Source organism: Cervus canadensis, chromosome 26, assembly GCF_019320065.1.
Source record: "Cervus canadensis isolate Bull #8, Minnesota chromosome 26, ASM1932006v1, whole genome shotgun sequence".
Classification (NCBI taxonomy): Eukaryota; Metazoa; Chordata; class Mammalia; order Artiodactyla; family Cervidae; genus Cervus; species Cervus canadensis.
The window spans coordinates 48319184-48340735 of NC_057411.1; the positions used below are offsets into that span (position 1 = coordinate 48319184).

The 21552-nt window shown below is 52.2% G+C and overlaps 1 pseudogene; it reads right to left on the bottom strand.

Moving 5' to 3' along the window:
- Nucleotides 1-276: 276 nt before the first annotated feature.
- The window catches only part of LOC122428207, a 40510-nt pseudogene continuing 19234 nt past the window's right edge, over nucleotides 277-21552 (bottom strand).

Consider the following 21552-nt stretch of genomic DNA (forward strand, 5'->3'; position numbering starts at 1 on the left):
GTGCCCAGCATGCAGTAGTGGACTTGCTGAGATCTAGCAGGGTTGCAGGCCTTTTGGTATCCCTGTGGATTATTGCTTCCGTCTTTGGGAGAACACCTGGCTTTGACGCTTGCAAGTGAAGCAGGAGGGTGAGCATGTGTGAAGCTACCGTCTGTGACAGGAGAGGAGAGAAAGGGCCGGCTCCAGTGGGCAGGGGAAGACACAGGTCCTTAACGCAATTTTATTTAAGAAGTCAGAACACCCCCATCCACCCATTTCCTGCCGTTAGCACACCAGCTTAGCAGCTGTTCCCCTCATCCCTCTAGGCTGCTTTTCTGTATCCTGGGACCAAGAATCTGCCAATGCCAAGGGCTCACCACTCTTGAAAGTGAATGAAGAACGTCCGGATCTCCTTCGGGTAGATGGTGATGTTAGGGCCTCCCAGGGGTGGTAAGGGACGACCGAATTTGCCTGGGAGCAGAGAGGGTCTGTCCAGCACGGCCCCTGGACCACCTGCTTCCCCAGGTCCCCTCCTCCCAGCATCCCCCTCACAACACAGCTCCTGCTGTGTCTGTGGGCTCACAGCCCTCAGCTGCCCCCTCTTGATAGGACTCCACTGCCAGGGAGGCCTCTTTCATATCTGGCCTCCCCTGAGGGCACAGCACAGTCAAGGCATGTACAGGGGTCCTGGCCCCACTTGGCCTCGTATCTCCATGGGTTGTGGCACCATATATATGCCTAAGAGTAATCTTCTCACTGAGGCCATGAGGGGGCTCTGCCCTTGATCTCAGTGGGCTCTCCTTAGATGCACCCTGGGGTTTAGGCTTTATGCTTGGGATGAAAGTTGTTCATCCATTCATCCACACATGCTACCATCCATCCATCCACCCCTGAATCCAATTCCTCCACCCTTCCATTGTTGTCACTCCATCCAACCTCTAGTCATCCATGAAACATCCAACTTCTTCCCATCCGTCCTCTCATCCATCCACCCATGCATACATCATCCATCCATGTTCCTTTCTTCCTTCCATTCATCTTTCATCCATCCATTATCCAACCATGTATCTTCCTGCATCCATACTTTCCTTCCTTCCTTCCATCCTTTTTTGCCAACTAAATACCCTTCATTCCATCATTCTATAATGCATTGGCTGGGTGTCTACCAAAATCATTGCAGATGGTGACTGCAGCCATGAAATTAAAAGACACTTGCTCCTTAGAAGAAAAGCTACGACCAACCTAGACAGCACATTAAAAAGCAGAGACATTACTTTGCCAACAAAGGTCCGTCTAGTCAAAGCTATGGTTTTTCCAGTAGTCATGTATGGATGTGAGAGCTGGACTATAAAGAAAGCTGAGTGCCGAAGAACTGATGCTTTTGAACTGTGGTGTTGGAGAAGACTCTTGAGAGTCCCTTGGGCTGCAAGGAGATCAAACCAGTCAATCCTAAAGAAACTGGAAGTCCTGAATATTCATTGGAAGGACTGATGTTGAAGCTGAAACTCCAATACTTTGGCCACCTGATGTGAAGAACTGACTTATTTGAAAAGACCCTGATGCTGGGAAAGATTGAAGGCAGGAGGAAAAGGGGACAGCAGAGGATGAGATAGTTCGATGGCATCACTGACTTGATGGACATGAGTTTGAGTAAGCTCTGGGAGTTGGTGATGGACAGGGAAGCCTGGTGTGCTGCAGTCCATGGGTTTGCAAAGAGTCAGACATGACTGAGCGACTGAACTGAACTGCAGTGTTTACCTACATACCCAGACTATGCTGTGTGCAGTAGATAAAGAAGAGATAAACAGCTCAGAGCCAACTGACAAGGAAGGAGGAGCAGAGGAGGCACCTGACCAGACATGAACCCCAGGGAGCCTGACTAGGAGCTGGTCCAGATGAAGGTCAAAGGCAGACCAAGTGGAGGGGGGAGCACTAGTAAACGCTGGGAGGCAAGAAGGAGCCTGGGGTTCACAGGAGTAAATGTTGGGTGTGCAGACACTGCACACCATGGAGGGCATCACAACCCCTTGGGGTACACATGCAAACCTTGGGTTCATCTGGACATGGGTGGGGGGTGTGGTCTTGAACACACATGTGCACACACATTCACACAGCCACACACACATGGACACACACACTGTGTGGAGCCCTGGCAGATGGAAACTGAACTGAAACTTAGAGTCTGCAAACTTCTTTGGTTGATGCAGGAAGGCTGAGACCCAGAGAAGGAGGATGGCCAGCTCCAGGTCACACAAGGCCTCAGGGGCAGAGCTGGGGTCTGGCTGGGGGTCAGGTTGGGGACCCAGGGCAGGGCCAGGACCAGGCTGAACCTCTGTAGCGGTGAAGGTCCCGCGTGCTCCAGGTCCAGCGATGCATCTTCCTCACATCCCAGGTCCCTGTGAGTGAGCGCTCCTCCACGGACACCACGGAGCCCAGTCCCCGCAGCACAGACTGCAGGCCAGAGCAAGGGAGGGGTGAGCACCCGGACCCCAGATCTGAGTAGAGACCCCGATGCAGCAGGGCGGCCGCACCAGGGCCCAGCATCCCCCACATTCATTGTAGAGCAAGTCCCTGCGGGAGGAGGGGCAGCCCCATTTTACAGATGAGGAACTGAGGTCGGGGGCAGCTGATGCCCCAGTGCTGGCTGATCAGCATGCCCAGCAGGTGGCAGGCACGTTGAGCCACTCCAGCATCGAGTGCCTGTCTCTCCGCAATTCTCCCAGGAGCCCTGCGTGGTCCTGGGATGATGTCCGTTATGTTATGCATCCCCTTGTCCTGAATGAGCATCAAACCAGCCTCCAGGCTGAGAGCGGAGGTGGGTGAACACTCTTCCTGGGAAGGAAGGACAGGTGGCTGCCCCAAGGGCGGGGGTTGTTTTGCAGGAGCTTCCCTGAGCTGGGGGAGGGGAAGGCGTGGAGGGCAGGCTCCCTCTGCTGCTACCATCCGCCCTCTGCCTTTACATCTGCTCCTGAGGGCCGTGCCAACATGGGAGGGCAGAGGTCGGGGTCGGGACACTGACACCCATCAGGTGTGCTAGCCTCTCAGCATCCCTGTGGGCAAAGACTCTCTCCTCCCCATTTACAGGTGAGGAGACTGAGGCCCAGAACCCAGGGGCCCACGAAGCCCAGAGGAGGCACCCAGACTCGCCCCTGGACTGTGTGATCACCCACTAGGGAGGCTGAGAGAATCTGTTCACTTTCTTATTATGCATGTAACTTCTGTGTAGTGTAAGAAGATGTGCTACAAGAAAAAATGATAAACAAAATACATCTGTGTTACATGATGGTAAATTCAGAAGACCATCGTGATGGAGGGCGAGGGACCCCCAGGTTCCTTTGTGAGACCACCCTGATGTGGTATTTGCCAGGTGCCATATGAGTCTGGGTAGTCACACCAGGGTTTGTCTCCCAAGGGTGTGTCCTACTGGGGGCCTGACTCTGTGATGTCGGAGCAGGACACGGGAGGGCGGTTACCTGCAGGTTCACCGTCACAGGCTGAGACAGCACGGGGTCCTGGTCCACCTCATACAGGTGCTGGAGCCGCAGCAGGACACGGCGCAGGTCTGCCTTGGCCTCGCGGTTTCGGTCTTAGGGACGGAAGGAAGGTGGCCGTGAGGACAACAGTCTCTGCCTGGCCCTTTACACTCTCACCTCCATTTCACAACTTCAACCTCCCTCGGAGGCAGCTAACACAGCCCAACTTTGCAGATGAGTCAAACCAGGCCCAGAGAGGGGCGAGCACGTGCCCAGACACACACAGCTGGTGTGCATCAAGAAGGAGCGGGGAGGATTCCAACCCAGGTGCAGCCAAAGTGACCGCTTCCCACCGCCCACACCAGGGCTGTTCCAGCCATCTGAAAGTCTTCGTTCTTGTTCACTGAGGTGAGGTCCTCATTGGGCCTGTCCCTCCAGCCTCCTGTTCCCTGGAAGATTCTCTCTGCCCCAGCCCCTGTGAAGGGGGGTGTGGCCTTGTAACCCTGAAGATGAGGCACCATCACAAATGTGACTGTACACAGTCACTGCTGGTCCTTTGAGACCCAGTGAGAAGGGCCATCATGCCGATCCCCCAGAACACAGGGACAAAATGACCTGTGCTGTGGGAAGACAGTGATGCTGTGGGCTCCTTGTTACTTTGCATAAGAAGTTTGCAATGTCTGTTGTCTCCATTTGTAGTGCCAAGGTTAGGGACTGGAGCTCTAGAATCAGGGAAGGACTTCTTGGTGCAGAACATGAAGTTGATGAGGATAATGGTGATGAAGGTGGTGGTGACGATAATGATGGCAATGATCAAGCTGGTGGTGATTCCTTGAGGTTTCAAGCATCATGAGAGGCAGCAGGCCTCACGGCATCCCTTGCGGCTGTGGCTCCCCTGGCTCAGTCTATACCAGTCTCTCTCTAACAGGATGGACTTGACCAGCCCAGCCACTTTTGTCTACAGAGTTGAGCCACACTCAGCAACAGCCCTCTATCAGGGACAAAGATGACCTTTGGCCTCTGCCTCTTTTTCCTCCTTCTCCCATTCCACAGACTTTTACGCTGGAGGGTGACAGCCCTTGGTGGGTCTCTGAGAGCAGGAGGGCAGCTGAGGCATAGTGAGCCCTGCCGTTGAGATACACGGAGTGTAACAGAGCAGGCAGGGTGGAGCAGACGCCTTGGTGATATGACTAATGGGTTCCTGGCAGTTGTTTCCTCCTCCAGGAAGCCCTCCCTGATCACCTGCTGGGGGCTTCCCTCTGTACACAGTCACTGCATCTGATGTTATCCAGACCCACCGTGTTCCTGCTTGCTGAGTGACCTGCCTCCCTGAGGGCCTCAGATCCCTCTTTGGGCAAAAAGGGAACCAGGTGACCTCACAGAGCCTGGACTACTCTGAGGAGAGCCCCTCTGTCCAGTGATGGGCTGGGGGACCGGGCTGGCATGTGGAGGCAGGAGCGAGTCTGGACGCCTGAATACCTGCCTCACCTTTCCGGAGAGTCCGCAGGTGCTCTTTGTGGCTTGAGCTGTACTTCCAGCCGGGGATGCTGAGGATCTGCAGGTGGACGCTTGGGGGCAGCGTCACTGCCTCTTGCTTCCTGGGGCCTGAGCCATGCCGGGCAGTCTCTGCAAGGCAGATGGACAACAAGGAGAGGCTTTGGGCCAAACTCTCCTCCTGACACTCACAGCTCGCCACACTAAGTCCCCCGCTTCATCTGATCTCACTTCCTCCCACCTGTGGTCCACAGGGCAGGCATCCTGAAGCACCTTTTCATGCAAAAGCCCCAGCCTGCCTTGAATCTCTGGTCCAGACGGTTCAAACTGCAGACCGGGAGATGGGACCAGAGAGAAGACGCCATTTCTTCCAGAACTCGCAGGGAGTTCACACAGAGACCTGCTCTGTGAACAAGGTCTCAGACGCCAGCTCCCGTGCTGACATCTATCGCTGCCTCTGCCCAGACAGATTCAGCCCTCCTCTTCCAAGAGATGCTCTGGGCTCCAGCTGGAGCCGCCATCGCCTCACAACTCCCAGGCCTCAGTGATTGGTCAGGCTTGGGTCACGTGATTTGATCAGGGCCAATCAGAACCTTTCACTGGGATCTCTGCTCTTGAAACAGGAGTCTCAAGACTCCTTCCCTGGGGCTTCCTTGGTGGCTCAGACGGTAAAGAAACTGCCTGGAATGCAGGAGAGCCGGCTTTGATCCCTGGATCAGGAAGATCCCTGGAGGAGGAAATGGCAACCCATTCCAGTATTCTTGCCTGGAGAATTCCTTGGACAGAGGAGCCTGGTGGGCTACAGTCCGTGGGGTCACAAAGAGTCGGACACCACTTAGTGACTAACACACATACACACACACAGCTATATGACCTTAAACGAGTCGTTGAACCCTCTCTGCACCTCAGGTTGCCCACAATTAAAATGAGAAGCCTGGATCTGAGGCGTCTGGTCACTTCCTGCCCCATAGGAGCCCAGATCCCTGCAGGCACCAGCTCAGCCGCATCCCTAGACAGGGCGGCTCACCCGGGGGCAGTGATGACAGGTGCACTGAAAGGACCCCCCACCTCACCATTCATCTCTCTGAGCATCACGACGGGCCGGTGCTGCAGCGCCAGCCCACTCCTCTGGCGCAGGCCACTGGTGAGGGTCCAGGGTCCCAGCAGGAGCCAGAGCACTGGGTGGACGACCGAGGAGTCGTTCAGTGTGAGGTCGTTGTCCAGGGCCCACTTGTCGTTGTTCCACAGCCGCCGGTGGAGCATGACCTGCAAAGGACAACTGTCTGACCAGGTCTGCCTGGACCATGGGCTGCTTGTGAGTGACCAGAGGGGCCTCCTCCTACCTCCACCTGCCCGTTCCCTTGGCTGGAGACGCCGTGCGCCTGCTCGGACAGCAACATCAGCCTGCTTCGTCTGTCCTGGATGAAGGCTGATTGCACCATGGGGTAGTAATTCTGTGGACAGAAACATTGGCAGCCTGGTGGCGGGAGCAGTGGGCCAGGTCAGCCAGCAGGTCTGGGGTCTCCCTATGGCCCCAGGCGGCCTCCTGCATGGGTGCAGCAGCAGCCCAAGGTGGCATGGTAGACAGGGGGAGGGGCTCTGAGTTCTGAGATGGACACACTGGGATTCTAAGCCAGCTGCACTGCTTCCTGACCTTATGCCCTGGGGGACCCAGCCCACCTGAGCCTCAGTTTCCCCATCTGTAAAATGTGCCCAAAAGGTCCCCCTGCTGCAGGGGGATAATGAGGCATTTGTGCCAGTCCAGCCTGGGATGCCCTCCAGCCAGGGGTTCCCAAATAGAAAGGGGCTGGTGTCTGGGCTGCAAAGCACTCACAGAGCCCTGCCCTTTTCTCTGTTGGAGCAAGATGTCCTGAGCTGATTGTCCTGGACCTTCTGGAGCCCAGACCACGGTGGGTGAGGCCCAGCCACAGAGATGAAGGGACAGAAACTCATGGAAGACAGAGCAGGGAGGGATCAAACCCCCTCTCAGGGCCACGGTTTAAGGAGAGACAGCTAATAAGGACAGAGGCTCAGGAGGTGCCCAGCACAGTGCTGCCTCTGGATCATCCCAGCCCTCAGCACAGCTCTGGGGGAGGTCACTCAGTTCCCAGGAGAGCACCGAGGCCCAGAGACATACAGGGACTCGCCTAAGGTCATGCTGCTGGAGGCAGAGGCCCTGGGAGCTGATTGATTTTGGAGTTCAGCCCCTGTTCAGCTCTCCCAGGAAGACAGGCTGTGGCTCAGCTCAGAGCAGCCAAGGAGGGGCATACCCCATTCAGGCCTAGACAGGTACCATCAGATTAATCCTCAAGTAACCCCCAGTGGGTCATCCATTGACTGAGGAGGACCCGCGGTGCACACAGACCTCAGGGACACGCCTCACACACGGTGACCCCAGACTCTGAGACCATGTCTGAACACGCCTGGGCCACAGGCCCGAGGGGCAGACACCCTAGGGGAGATGAGCTGGAGCTTAAGGGATCTCTCCTGCCTTCTGGAAACCTGCCATCAAGACTGTATCTCTGGCTGCCATTACCCCAGAACAGCTCAAGGTGTACCTGAGCGATGATGTTGTTCGTGTAGTTCCTGTAGGGCCTGCGCTGCATCTGGTAGCCATTGTTGTCCGAGTAGAGGACCCGCCCCGTGTTCAGGTCGGTGCTTGTCCTCAGGATGGCCTCACGATTCAGCTCCAAGGGGCCCACCCGGTACTCCTGCTCTATGCGATGGCAGAGCAGCTCCCCGTCAGAGCTCGGGGGCCCATGGGCCAGCCGAGAGTAGATGGCAAACGTGGGCTCCCTGTCATCCACCTCCCTGGAGGAGAAGCAGGACAGATAGGTCAAGCCCGGGGAGCCTACTGGACGCCCCGCCCTTCTCCTTTCTTCCTTTGTCTTCCTCCCTCCATCCTTCCTGCAGCCAGGAAGGATGCTTGGGAGCATCCTTGGGGATGCCTCCAAGGGGAGCCTGCTTGGAATAGAGAACAGGAGGGACCCTGTCCTCTGAAGACTCTGGGTACCCAGCCATGCTGGCGGCTCTGTCTGTCCTGCTGATGGAAACACAAGAACTGCTCTCGGGTGTTGGTCACTGTCACCGTGGGCTCCTGTCCCACCTCTGGACTCAGGTGCCCCCAAGGTGACACAGCGCAGGCCAGAGAGCAGGCCTGCAGAGACTGGAGCAGCTCATGACGTCATGGGGCTTCCAGGGAGGAAGGACTGTGCGCCAAGCCCAGGTCCAGGAGCTGGGTGTCTGCAGCAAGGACGGGCCCCCATTGCCTCAGTCACCTGCCTGTGAGCACGTCCACGTGCTGAGCACAGCCAGGGGGCCGCCCTCACCTGTAGAAGTCCTGCCGGACCTCAGTCACCAGCGGCCCCGCCACAATCTCCATCCTCACAGCCTCCCACGCGGGCTTTGCTTTACCACTGGGTCTAAACACATAATTGTCCGAAATGGGGCCTTGATCAAAATCACTCTTCGCGTGATACTCCATGAAAGTCTGGGTCACCTGGACTGTTTGGTTACTCCACCTGCACAGAGAGGAAGGAGAAAACAGCGTCATCATCTTGGACAATGTGTCATCCTTATGCTGGAACCAGGCTCACAGAGCCTCTATGGAGATGCCAGCCTGGAACCAGGGGTGGACACAAACAACCTCCTCGGCTCTTCAGTGACAGCTATGAGGTCACTGAGTGAAGTTCACGCACTTGGCTTGGAGGAGAGCTGGCTGGACCCACCAGAGCCCACGCGGCATCAGACCCTATCTGTGTCCAGGAGTGGATCCCACAGCGGAGGGCACACAGGCTTCAGTGCAGGCTCCTGAGGATACAAAGCCGAGAGTGTATCATGTCTGCAGAGGCTTTGCCTTCATTGGCCTGGCCCCATTATCCTAGATGCCAGCAGGGGGATACCTACTCCTTCAGGAGGTCATCAAGCCAGGACATCATGGAACTCTGTCACTCTGGTACTGTCCTCATGTCACTTGCCAGGGCCTTCACTTAACCTTCATCCTTTTCTCTGGACCCCCACAGGCAGGGATTATGAACCCATCTCAGGACGGAGGCATAGCGCACTGGGAGATACGACCTCATTTCCTGAGATCCCACACGCAGGAAGTGCCAAGGAGGACTCAGGTTCAGTTCCAAACCCAGGCTCCATTCTCACCCCCTTAGGTTAGGACTGGAGGTGTGGATACACTGGGGATAAAGGAGGAATTGGCTCAGAGCCTTGCACACATGGGTTTGCATTGTCCCCCTGGGTGTGGCCTAAGCAAAGGCGCAGCTATGCATTCGTATCCCAGCTGGCCCTGTCTGACAGCAGGGGTTGAAGAAGTGACATGTCTGTGCCCCTTTGTGGATTTCTGTAGGGTTCTTGTGGCCAAGGAAAGAAGAGGTCTTGGAGGAATGCCCTCCTGAGCTCCTTAGAAGAGGAGAGGAGGAAAAGAACCCTTTTCATTAGTCTGGAACCCAAGCCTTTCTCATCTGACCCCAGGCCCCCGCCCCTAGCTTCCTTTCATAAGAGGTCCTCGCAGTGCCATGTTGAAACTTGCAAGTCAAACGCCACTATGGGAGACATTCACAAACCATGCACCTGATGATGGATGTGTATCTAGAAAATAGAAAGAACTCTTATTATTGTTGTTGTTCAGTCAATAAGTCAAGTTCAACTCTGTGACCCCATGGACTGCAGCCCACTAGGTTCCCCTGTACTCCGCTGTCTCCCAGAGTTTGTTCAGATTTATGTCCATTGAGTCAGTGGTGCTATCCGAGCAACTCATCCTCTGTCACACCATTCTCCTTTTGCCTTCAATCTTTCCCAGCATCAGGGTCTTTTCCAATGAGTTGGTTCTTCATATCAGGTGGCCAAAGTTTTGGAGCTTCAGCTTCAGCATCAGTCCTTCCAATGAATATTCAGGGTTGATTTCCCTTAGGATGGACTGCTTTGATCTCCTTGCAGTCCAAGGGACTCTCAAGAGCCTTCTCCAACACCACAGTTCAAAAGCATCAGCTGTTTGGTGCTCAGCCTTCTTTATGTTCCAGCTCTCACATCCATACATGACCACTGGAAAAACCATAGCTTTGATATATATTGGACTTCCCTGGTGGCTTAGACGGTAAAGCATCTGCCTACAATGCAGGAGACCCGGGTTTGATCCCTGGGTGGGGAAGATCCCCTAGAGAAGGAAATGGCAACCCATTCCAGTACTCTTGCCTGGAAAATCCCATGGACGGAGGAGCCTAGTAGGCTACAGTCCATGGGGGTCACAAAGAGTCGGACACAACTGAGCAACTTCACTTCTACTTCTTCTTCTTGATTTATATGGACCTTTGCTGGCAAAGTGATGTCTCTGCTTTTTAATACACTATCTGGGTTTGTCAAAGCTTTCCTTCCAAGGAGTACATGTCTTTTAATTTCATTTTAATTTCGTCCACAGTGATTTTGGAGCCCAAGAAAATCAAATGTGTCATTACTTCCATTTTGTCCCCTACTATTTGCCATGAAGAGATGGGACCAGATGCCATGATCTGAGTTTTTCGAATGTGGAGTTTCAGGCTGGCTTTTTCACTTTCCTCTTCACCTTCATCAAGAGGCTCTTTACTTCCTCTTCACTTTCTGTCATTAGAGTAGTATCATTTGCATACCTGAGGTTGTTGATATTTCTCCCAGCAATCTCAATTCCAGCTTATGATTCATCCAGCCCAACATTTTGCAAGATACACCCTGCATACGAGTTAAATAAGCAGGAAGACAATATACAACCTAGATGTACTCCTTCCCCAGTTTGCAACCAGTCCATTGTTCCCTGTCCACTTCTAACTGTAGCTTCTTAACCTGCATACATGTTTCTCAGGAAAAGGATAAGGTGGTCTGGTATTCCAGTCTATCTCAGAGTTTTCCACAATTTGATGTGATACACCTAGTCAAAGGCTTTAATGTAGTCAATGAAGCAGACATCTTCCTAGAATTCCCTTGCTTTTCTATGATCCAATAAATGTTAGTAATTTGATTTCTGGTTCCTCTGCCTCTTCGAAACTGAGCTTGTACATCTGGAAGTCCTCGGTTCACTTATTGCAGAAGTCTGCCTTGAAGGATTTTGAGCATAACCTTGCTAGAGTTGGTGCAAAATAATTGTGGTTTTTGCATTGTTGAAATTTGCAGTTTGATATTGGAATACATTCTTAAATAAATGAAATTATATGTCATTTTAATGTGCATTTCTCACTTTATGTTTTTCTGCCAATGACATTACTTCCTGTTTGTTTTATATTTATTTTAGGCTACAGAAATTATGTTAGATAAAAAGCAAATTTCAACGATTTTCTTATTTGAGTTCAAAATGAGTTGTAAAGCAGCAGAAACAACTTGCAACATCAACAATGCATTTGGCCCAGGAACTGCTAACAAATGAACAGTAAAGTGATGGTTCAAGAAGTTTTGCAAGGTAGATGAGGGTCTTGAAGATAAGGAGAATATTGGCTGGCCATCAAAAGTTGACAACAACCAATTAAAAGCCATCATCAAAGCTGGTCCTCTCACAACCACATGAGAAGTTGCCAAAGAATTCAATGTCAATATTCTACCATCATTCAGCATTTGAAGCAAATTAGAAAGATAAAAAAGCTTAATAAATGGGTGCCTCATGAGTTGACTACACGAAAGCCTTCGACTGTGTGGATCACAATAAACTGGAAAATTCTGAAAGAAATGGAAATACCAGACCACCTGACCTACCTATTGAGAAACCTGTATGCATGTCAGGAAGCAACAGTTAGAACTGGACATGAAACAACAGACTGGTTCCAAATAGGAAAAGGAGTACGTCAAGGCTGTATATATCACCCTACTTATTTAACTTATATACAGAGTACATCATGAAAAACGCTGGGCCTGAAGAAGCACAAGCTGGAATCAAGATTGCCGGGAGAAATATCAATCACCTCAGATATGCAGATGACACCACCCTTATGGCAGAGAGTGAAAAGGAACTAAAAAGCCTCTTGATGAAAGTGAAAGAGGAGAGTGAAAAAGTTGGCTTAAAGCTTAACATTCAGAAAACTAAGATCATGGCATCTGGTCCCATCACCTCATGGTAAATAGATAGGGAGACAGTGGAAACAGTGTCAGACTTCATTTTTGGGGGCTCCAAAATCACTGTGGATGGTGACTGCAGCCATGAAATTAAAAGATGCTTACTCCTTGGAAGGAAAGTTATGACCAACCTAGATAGCATATTAAAAAGCAGAGACATTACTTTGCCAACAAAGGTCCATCTGGTCAAGGCTATGGTGTTTCCAGTGGTCATGTATGGATGTGAGAGTTGGACTGTGAAGAAAGCTGAGCGCTGAAAAATTGATGCTTTTGAACTGTGGTGTTGGAGAAGACTCTTGAGAGTCCCTTGGACTGCAGGGGGATCCAACAAATCCATCCTGAAGGAGATGAGTCCTGGGTGTTCATTGGAAGGACTGATGCTGAAGCTGAAACTCCACTACTTTGGCCACCTCATGCGAAGAGTTGACTCATTGGAAAAGACCCTGATGCTGGGAGGGATTGGGGGCAGGAGGAGAAGGGGACGACAGAGGATGAGATGGCTGGATGGCATCACCGACTCGATGGGCATGAGTTTGAGTGAACTCCGGGAGTTGGTGATGGACAGGGAGGCCTGGCGTGCTGCGATTCATGGGGTTGCAAAGAGTCGGACACGACTGAGTGACTGAACTGAACTGAACTGAACATGAGCTGACCAAAAATAAAAAAAATTGGCCTTTTGAGTCTCATCTTCTCTTATTCTATACAACAACGATGAACCAATTATCAATCAAATCATGAAGTGTGGCAAAAGTGGATTTTGCATGACAACCATCAACGACCAGCTCACCGGTTATCTGAAAAGAAGCTCCAAAACACTTCCCAAAGCCAAACTTGCACTGAAAATGAAAGGTCATGGTCACTGTTTGGTGGCCTGCTGCCAATCTGATCCACCACAGCTTTCTGAATCCCATCAAAACCATTATATCAAAGAAGTATGCTCAGTAAATCTAAAATGCTTCCACAACCAGCAGGAGACAGAAAATGCTTTCCAAGAGTTCATGGTATCCTGAAGCACAGATTTTTATGCTGTAGGAATAAACAAACTTTTTTCTCATTGGCAAAAATGTGTTAACTGTAATGGTTCCTATTTTGATTAATAAAGATGTATTTGAGCCTAGTTATAATGATTTAACAAGCTTCCCAGGTGGCACTACAGGTAAAGAACCCTCCTGCCAATGCAGGAGATGTAAGCCATGTGGGTTAGATTTCTGGGTTGGGAAGATTACATGGAGGAGGGCACGGCAACCTACTCCAGTATTCTTGCCAGAAGAACCCCATGGACAGGGGAGCCTGGTGGGCTATCATCCACAGGGCCAAAAAGCGCTGGACATGACTGATGTGACTTGGCACACATGCACACACGTCAGGATTTGAAATCCACAGTCTGAAACCGCAAATACTTTTGCACCAGAAAAAGGAATTGTTTGTGAAATGAGCATAGTTGTACAGTAGCTGGAACATTCTTTGGCATTGCCGTTCTTTGGGACTGGAAGGAAAACTGACCTTTCCCAGTTCCGTGGCCACGGCTGAATTTTCCAATTTTGCTGACATATTGAGCGCAGGACTTAATCAGCATCATCTTTTAGGATTTGAAATAGCTCAACTGGATTTCCATTAGCTCCACCAGCTTTGTTTGCAGTAATTCTTCCTAAGTTGAAAGAACTCTTACAACTCCATAATAAAGACCAACCCAATTTTGAGATGGGCAAAAGACCTAAAAAGACATTTCACCAGAGAAGATGCCCAAATGGACAACAGGCCCGTGGAGAGATGCTCAATGTCTGTAGCTCTCAGGGTATGCAAATCAAAGTCACAATGAGATGCCACAACATATCCACTAGTATAGCTATATTCAAAAGGCAGATAAATACAAGTGTAGGTGGAGATGTGGAGAAATTGGACCCTCATACACTTGGATAAGAATGCAAAATGGTGTAGTCACATGGGAAACAGTCCAGCCATTTCACAAAGAGCTTAACATAAGAGTTTCCTGTGACCTAGTAATTCCACTCCTAGGAACTAACCCAAGAGAAAGGAAAGCTTTTGTCCACACAAAATCTTGTACATTCATTTTCACAGCAGCCTTTTTCACCATAGCCCCACAGTGGAAACCACCCACATGCTCATGAGATGAAGACTAGATAAATGAACCAAGGGATATCTGTCAGAGGAATATTATTGGGCCCTGAAGAGAAATAGTTTCACTCACACTGCAGTGTGGGTGAAACTTGGAAAAGTCAGGAAGATAGACAGCAGGACATGAGTTCTCCTCCTGGGAGGCAACGTGTGGGGTTGTGGCTTAGGTGTGAGGCATCTGAAGGTGGGCAGAAAGGGGCTGGGAGTTGGAGCTGGCCTTTCAGGGTTCTGCAAAAGGGGCATGGGGCCCTAGTGATGACAGAGCTCAAGCTGGCCTGCAGACTCCACCTTTCCCAGCCAGACACCAGGGCGGGGGGCACTCAGAACCTGCTGGGGTGACACCCTATTTCTGCTGCTCCCCCACACTCTCTGCAGTCTGTCCTGCCTCCGTGCCTCATGCCCTCTCAAGGAGGACTTGTGGGCTGACTGGAGGACCAAGCCCCATCAGGGGCAGGGGGGTCCTGGTCTGTTCTTTTAGACTGCTGACAGATGACGGGGCTGAGCTCCAGGTGACACTCACCTCACAGCATGGCACCCTGCCTTCCTCCCCTTCTCTGTCTGCCTCTTCCTTCTCTTTCTTTACCTCACTTTCTTCCAGATGCTCCCCCAAGCTTCCTGCCCACTCCTGCCACCCACAGACTTCTGCTTCTGTTAGGAGATCACATCAGGAAACAGAAATGGATGTGTTGGACAAGAAGCTGAAAAAGAATAGAAACTGCCTGGGATGAGACCTGAGCATGCACAGGGTGGCTTCAAAATCTGGGAGCCTTTCCTGGGCTCAGCTGCCAAAGAATGCTGGTGAGTGAATAAATACTTGAATGGATGAATGGATGGATGGATGGAAGGATGGATGAATGAATGAATGAATAGGATGGAAGGATGAATGGATGGATGAGTGGATGGATGGATGCATTGATGTAGGATGGATGGAAATGTGGAGGGTTAGGAACATAGATGAGTGGGTGGGTGAGTGCATAGATGGAAGGGAGTATGGGTGAATAGACAGATTTTTGTGGCTCTGAATATTAAAAAGTAGATAACATGACTATTACCTATTCCCTAGATGTGATCTGCAATGCCCCATTTTCCATGAATCAAAACCTTTGGAATGAACAAATTCTAGAAAGGCTGTACAGATCTGGCCTAGATTCCCACAACTAGACATAAACCTGATTGCATTGCAGGGAGCTTCACCACAATCACACCCTCACCCTACAGCTGAGGAAATGGAGACCCAGAAAGGGCATTACTTGCCCAGGTCCCAGGGTCCTCCTGACCTCAGAGGCAGCAACAGCTGCACCTCACCTCTCCCAGATGCTGTGCATCAAGTTGGTGTCCTTGTCTAGGAACACGGTGTAGCAGTCATTCTCCACAGGCACCAGGCTCCTGCCCGTCTGCCCGCCACTTCTCCTGAGTCTGCGTCCAAACTGCCTGGAGCTGGCCAAGGAGGTCACAGGCTCCAGAGTGTCCTCCTGGGGCCTCCTGCTGGGCTGGATGCTGTAGTGCTGGTAACTGAGTCCTGGGATCGTGGTCAGCACATGCAGGTCATAGGCAGAGGGCACCTCCTTTGATCTTTGGACCTGAAAGGCCTGAGGGACAAGATGAATGATGGATGTCAGGGATGGAAGATGCCTCAGTCTCCTTGGAAACCCTGGGCTTACACACCTGGTGGATGGAGTGCTTGCTCTGCACAGAGACAGCTGGGTCATCCATCACTGGGCTGAGCGGGTTTCCTCTCCTGCATCCTCTCTGCACAACAGAATCAGTCCTCTTCCCCATCCTTCCTCCTTCTCCACCAGGACTGCAAACCACCTGCCCTCCTCCCACACTCCTTCCTGTTCCTGCCTCTGAGCCTTCGCTCATGCTGTTCCCTCAACCTGGAAGCCTCGTCTTTGGAGAGTGGGCTCTTGTGTCTTAATCCTCCAACTTCCCTGAGGATGGAGGTTGCAAGGTCACCCCTGCAGGTCTTTCTCCATCTCCACAACATCTGATTCAGGCAAGGGAACTGAGAGACGACCTTGAATCCATGTGGGGAGTGGGGGGTGGGGCTCGCTCTCTAGGGAACAGATGTCATCTCTGGGTCCTGTGGGGGAGGATTTAGGGAGCTATGAGCAAATTCATGTTGCTTCTTACAGCCTCCAGCCTGGCCTTTCTCTGAACTAGCAGACACCCTGTCCCCACCCCACACCCCAAACCTCTCCTGAAGGTTTTCCTTCACCACAGTTATCATCTGTCACTTTCTACACTTTCTTATTTCCTTCCTGCCTGGATCCCCCCACTGGAATAGGAGCCCCCTGAGGGCAGGGACTTTTGTCTACTTGGTTATTAGTTTCTCCAGTGCCTAGAGTAATGCCTGACACACAGTAGGTGTTCAATAATATTGAAGTGCATTGACACTTAGGGAGTGTTGCCTTTGGGTGGGGAGAGGGATGCTTTGTGTTGGGTCTGCTCAACCCAACCCCCTCCCCGCCCCTGATGACAATAAAAGAGTCTTCCTCCTCTGTCTCAGTTAAGGACTACTGCCCCGGCCAACAGGTCATCACTCCACACTTCAATTATCCATATCTGTGTCTGTTCCTTGAGTTCCATGGGGAGTTCAGTGTCAGGGACAAGCACTCAGCTAGGGGCCACACCAGAACAGACATTCAGGAGTGTTTGCTGAGTGGCTGACTGATGGTATCACCTCCTCACCTCCTCTAGGAAGGGCTGGCTGGGTGACAGTAGGGTCACCTCTAGACCCAAGTCAAGCTCCAGGTATGGGAAGGCCATGGGGTGGGACCACACAGGATGTGGGTGTCTCAGAGAGGCAGCTGGGCCCTGCCCGTAACACAACACCTCCATAAGGATGCACATTTAGGACTCCTGATGGACTTCTCATGCAAAGTGGATATTTTCCTGAAAATATATATGCTCCCCATGTAACCCAGACCACTGTGAGACCTTGCAGGGTAAACACAGCAGAAGGGACTTCTGGTCAACTCAGATGCCCAAAGCCCAGGGTCAGACCTCTGGGTGGATCCACTGACCCTGATGGTGACTCACCCCTATGACACTGTCCTCACAGTGAGGGCAGCCTGTCACATGTTCCCTTTAGATGCCCACTTCTGGGGGCTCAGCCCAGAGCAGGGGCAGCAACAGGGCATGCACCTTAGATGGGATGTCCCCCTTACCTGTGCAGGCACGGGGCGGCCTGACTCATCTGTGACTCTGACACTGGGCAAGTCCACAGTCAGGGTGATGATGGTGGTGACCGTCCAGGCCAGCGGGTTGTAGACCACCGCAAAGCGTCCCCCAGGCTCTGGGCCTGCAGACAGAGAACAGGCTCTACTGCTGCCACCTGACCCACCCCTCACCCCTGGTGCACCTTGGAACAAGGGAAACTGAGGCTGGTGAGACCAGCCCTGCAGAGTCCAGGGGGAAGGACAGGCAGACAGACACATGGGCTCCTACGTGCAACCCCTTCCTCATCTGTTCCACCTGTGTCCTGGTTCCCAGGAGGGGTGGGGGGGCATCCCCCCAGAGATGAGCTCCTCACTCATCTTTTCCTGTCATCCCACTTTACTGGTGAGGACACTCAGGTGCAGAGAGAAGGGTCAGCTGTCCAAGGCGACCCATGTCCTAAGGCCTGACTCCAAAGTTTGAGCACTTGGCAATGTACAGACAGAATTCTCTGGAGCTTGAAGGGTCAAGATCAATCACCAAGGTCAGCCCTGGAGGCCTCTTTGGTATGAACCTGGATTCTCTTTCTGCTCCTTCCCCATCCCATGTGCCCCAGGCTATGACCACGTCCGATGACTCCCGGATCCCTGGACACGGCACACACTGTCCAGTCTCTGGCTTCTGCCCAGGCAGTTCCCATGGCTGGATGCCTTCCTGGGCTCTCCACCTGCCCCTTGCTTGGGGAGCTGCCCCTGTGAGCTCATGGGAATGGCTGGCCCTACAAGACACTGGAAGGACCCAGTTCTACCTCCCTTTCTATTACTGTCATCCCCTGCGGACCCCACTCCCTGTGAACAGGGTTCCAGTCTGCTGCACCCCTGACCCCAGGGCCCTTCCAGAGTCTGAAGGTAGGATGGGACTGTACACAGACGCAGATCGGAGGTCAGAGCTGGGGAGGGGAGGGGAGGGGCGGGGAGGGGAGGGCGGAGTGGGGAGGGGAGGGGAGGGGAGGGGAGGGGAGGGGAGGGCGGAGCAGGGAGGGCACAGTGCCAGAGGGTGAGCATGGGCCATGGGAGGGTGGGCGGGCCACATGCTTCCGCAGGGAGAACAGTTGTCTCTGTTTGCCCAGGATTTTCAAGGATGAAGCGCGTCAGCTCCAGGCAAACGGGGTGATACTGACTCTCCACCTGTGAAACCCTCATAGACAAGAAGCTGGTCACGTGGCAGCCCAGATGTGATGTGCCTCCAAGCTGAGCTCAGGAGGGAGGGCAGGAGCCAGTCTGGCCAAGGTCCCTGAGAAAACTGCATGCTGTCTGCTGAGCTGGGGAGCACTTGGCTAAGGTGCTAGGCTTTCAAGCTAGGCTTAAGCAGTATGTGTGACCTGTGTGACCCTGGGCAGGTCCAGGACCTGTGTGTTGTGCGTGTGTCCTCAGCTATGAAGTGAGGACAGGAACAGTTTCAGCTTTCAGGATGTGTGATTCCTGTTAAGTCGCTCAATAGTGTGTGACTCTTTGAGACCCCAAGGACTGCAGCATGCCAGTCTTCCCCATCTCTCACCATCTCCTAGAGATTGCTCAAACTCATGTCCATTGAGTTGATGATGCCATCCAACCGTCTCATCCCCTGTCATCCTCTTCTCCTCCTGCCCTCAGTCTTTCTCAGTATCAGGTTCTTTTCCAATGAGTCAGCTCTTCACATCAGGTGAACAGACTTGGAGTTTCAGCTTCAGAATCAGTTCTTCCAAAGAGTATTCAGGGTTGCTACCTTTTAGGATTGACTGGTTTGATCTTCTTGAGCCCAAGGGAATCTCAAGAGTCTTCCTCAGCACCATAGTTCAAAAGCATCAATTCCTCTGTGCTCTGCCTTCTTTATGGTCCAGTTCTCATATCCATACATGACTACTGGAAAGATCATAGCTTTGACTATATGGACCATTGTCAGCAAAGTGATATCTCTGCTTTTTAATACCCTGCCTAGGTTTGTCAAGGCTTTTCTTCCAAGAAGCAAGGGTCTTTTAATTTCATGGCTGCACTCACCATCTGCAGTGATTTTGGAGCCCGAAAAAATAGTCTTCCACTGTTTTCATTTTTCCCCATCTATTTGTCATGAAGTGATGGGACCAGATGCCATGATCTTCGTTTCTGACTGTTAAGTTGTAAGCCAGCTTTTTCACTCTCCTCTTCTACCTTCCTCAAGGGGCTCTTTAGTTCCTCTTCACTTTCTCCCATAATGGTGGTGTCATCTGCATATCTGAGGTTATTGATATTTTTCCTGGCAATCCTGATGCCAGTTTGTGCTTCATCCAGACCAGCATTTCTCATGATGTATTGTGCGTGTAAGTTACATAAGCAAGGTGACAATATAAGCCTTGATGTGCTCCTTTCCCAATTTTGAAGCAGTTTTCATTGTTCCATGTCTGATTCTAAATGTTGCTTCTTGACCTGCATGCAGGTTTCTAAGGAGGCAAGTAAGGTGGTCTGGTATTCCTCTCTCTTGAAGAATTTTCCACAGTTTGTTGTGATCCACACAGTCAAAGGCTTTGGCGTAGTCAATGAAGCAGATGTAGATGTTTTTCTGGCATTCTCTTGCTTTTTATGATCCAAGGGATGTTGGCAGTTTGATTTCTGGTTCCTCTACCTTTCCTAAATCCAGCTTGTACATCTGGAAGTTCTCCATTCACATACTGCTTAAGCCTAGCTTGAAAGATTTTGAGCATAACCTTACTAACATGAGAAGTCAGCACAAATGTGTGATCGTTTGAACATCTTTGGCATTACCGTTCTTCGGGATTGGAATGAAAACTGACTTTTCCAGCCCTGTGGCCACTGCTGAGTTTTCCAAATTTGCTGGCATATTGAGTGCAGCACTTCAGCAGCAGCATCTTTTAGGATTCAAAAGAGCTTAGCTGGAATTCAGTCACCCCCATTAGCTTTCTTCATAGTAATGCTTCCTAAGGCCCACTTAACTTCACAGTCCAGGATGCCTGGCTGTAGGTACGTGATCACAGCATTGTGGTTATCAGGTCATTAAGTGTTACATTAAACTGTGCAAACAGTGTGTTTGGCAACATTCAGACTGCGTTAGCATTTATTCCTCCCTCTAGTTTTCACAGTAGCCCTTCCTCAATCACAGGAAACAGGGCTCATAGACGTGAAGGCACCTGCCCAGCTCACACTGAAATGAGAGCCTCCCCTGGACGGGACTCGAGTCTGACGTTCAGGTGTCCCGGTCCTTCCCCTGATCCTTGGGGTCTCTTCTCAGACTGGGGCAGACACCTGCCATAGCCCACTGTGCCCCCAGGGGCCTTGCTTACCTGAGTGGGCTGGAGACCTGTCCTGGATGATGGAGGCCATCAGCGTGTGCACCCCTTGCATCCCGGTGCTCAGGTGCTCCACAAACATGTCACCAACCTTGAGGGCATGAGTCCCGGTGATGGCGTCATGGTGCTGGACCTGGGCCCCCGCAGGAGCAGGACAAGAGTGGGGTCAGGCCAGCCTCTGCTCAGCACCTGCTGTCCTCACACCCACTGGGCCCTGACTGCCCTTCCCTCTCAGAAGGTGCTGCTGGAGAATTGGGGGTTTCTCATCTGTAAAGTGGACCTGTAGTGACCAGGGACAGGGAGGTGCGCTGGCCTGGGGGGGTGGGGGTGGGTAAGCACACAGCCCAGGAGGGGCCAATCCTGTCCTGTCTCTGGGAGGCATTGCATTACCTCGGAGACCGCCCAGCGGAGATGCTGGAGCTGCTGCAGGCCCCAGGCCGGGTCCAGGTGTGGGTGCGGAGCCAACAGCACGTGGCGTGTGAACATGGACTCCCCGGCGTACAGCAGAGTGCTGGCTCGCCTTGCCAGTGCCTTGAGCCCGCTTCGGGAGGCGTAGAATCCAGTCCAGGCATGATGCATATCTAGGAGCAAAAGGCCAGGAGTTGGTGGGAGGGCATGCCCACGGAGGCCCCTGATCCCCATCTGGAAAATGCTGAGGAAGATGAGCTCAGAGATGGATCTGCTTGGGTCCCCAGCGATACAGCCTAGGCCAGGGGGTGATCTCAGGGTTCCTGTCCAGCCAGGTCAGCAGTGGTACGAGATCCCTGGAAGGCCTGGGCAGCTGGTAGGGTCAGGCTGGGCTGGGGCAGGCCTGCAGAGGCCCGAGTGCTGAAGGACTGTGATGAGGACAAGAATCCCAATGTGCACCGGGGAGCCTGGGATGCCCTGTGATGGCAGGACCCAGAGGGAAGG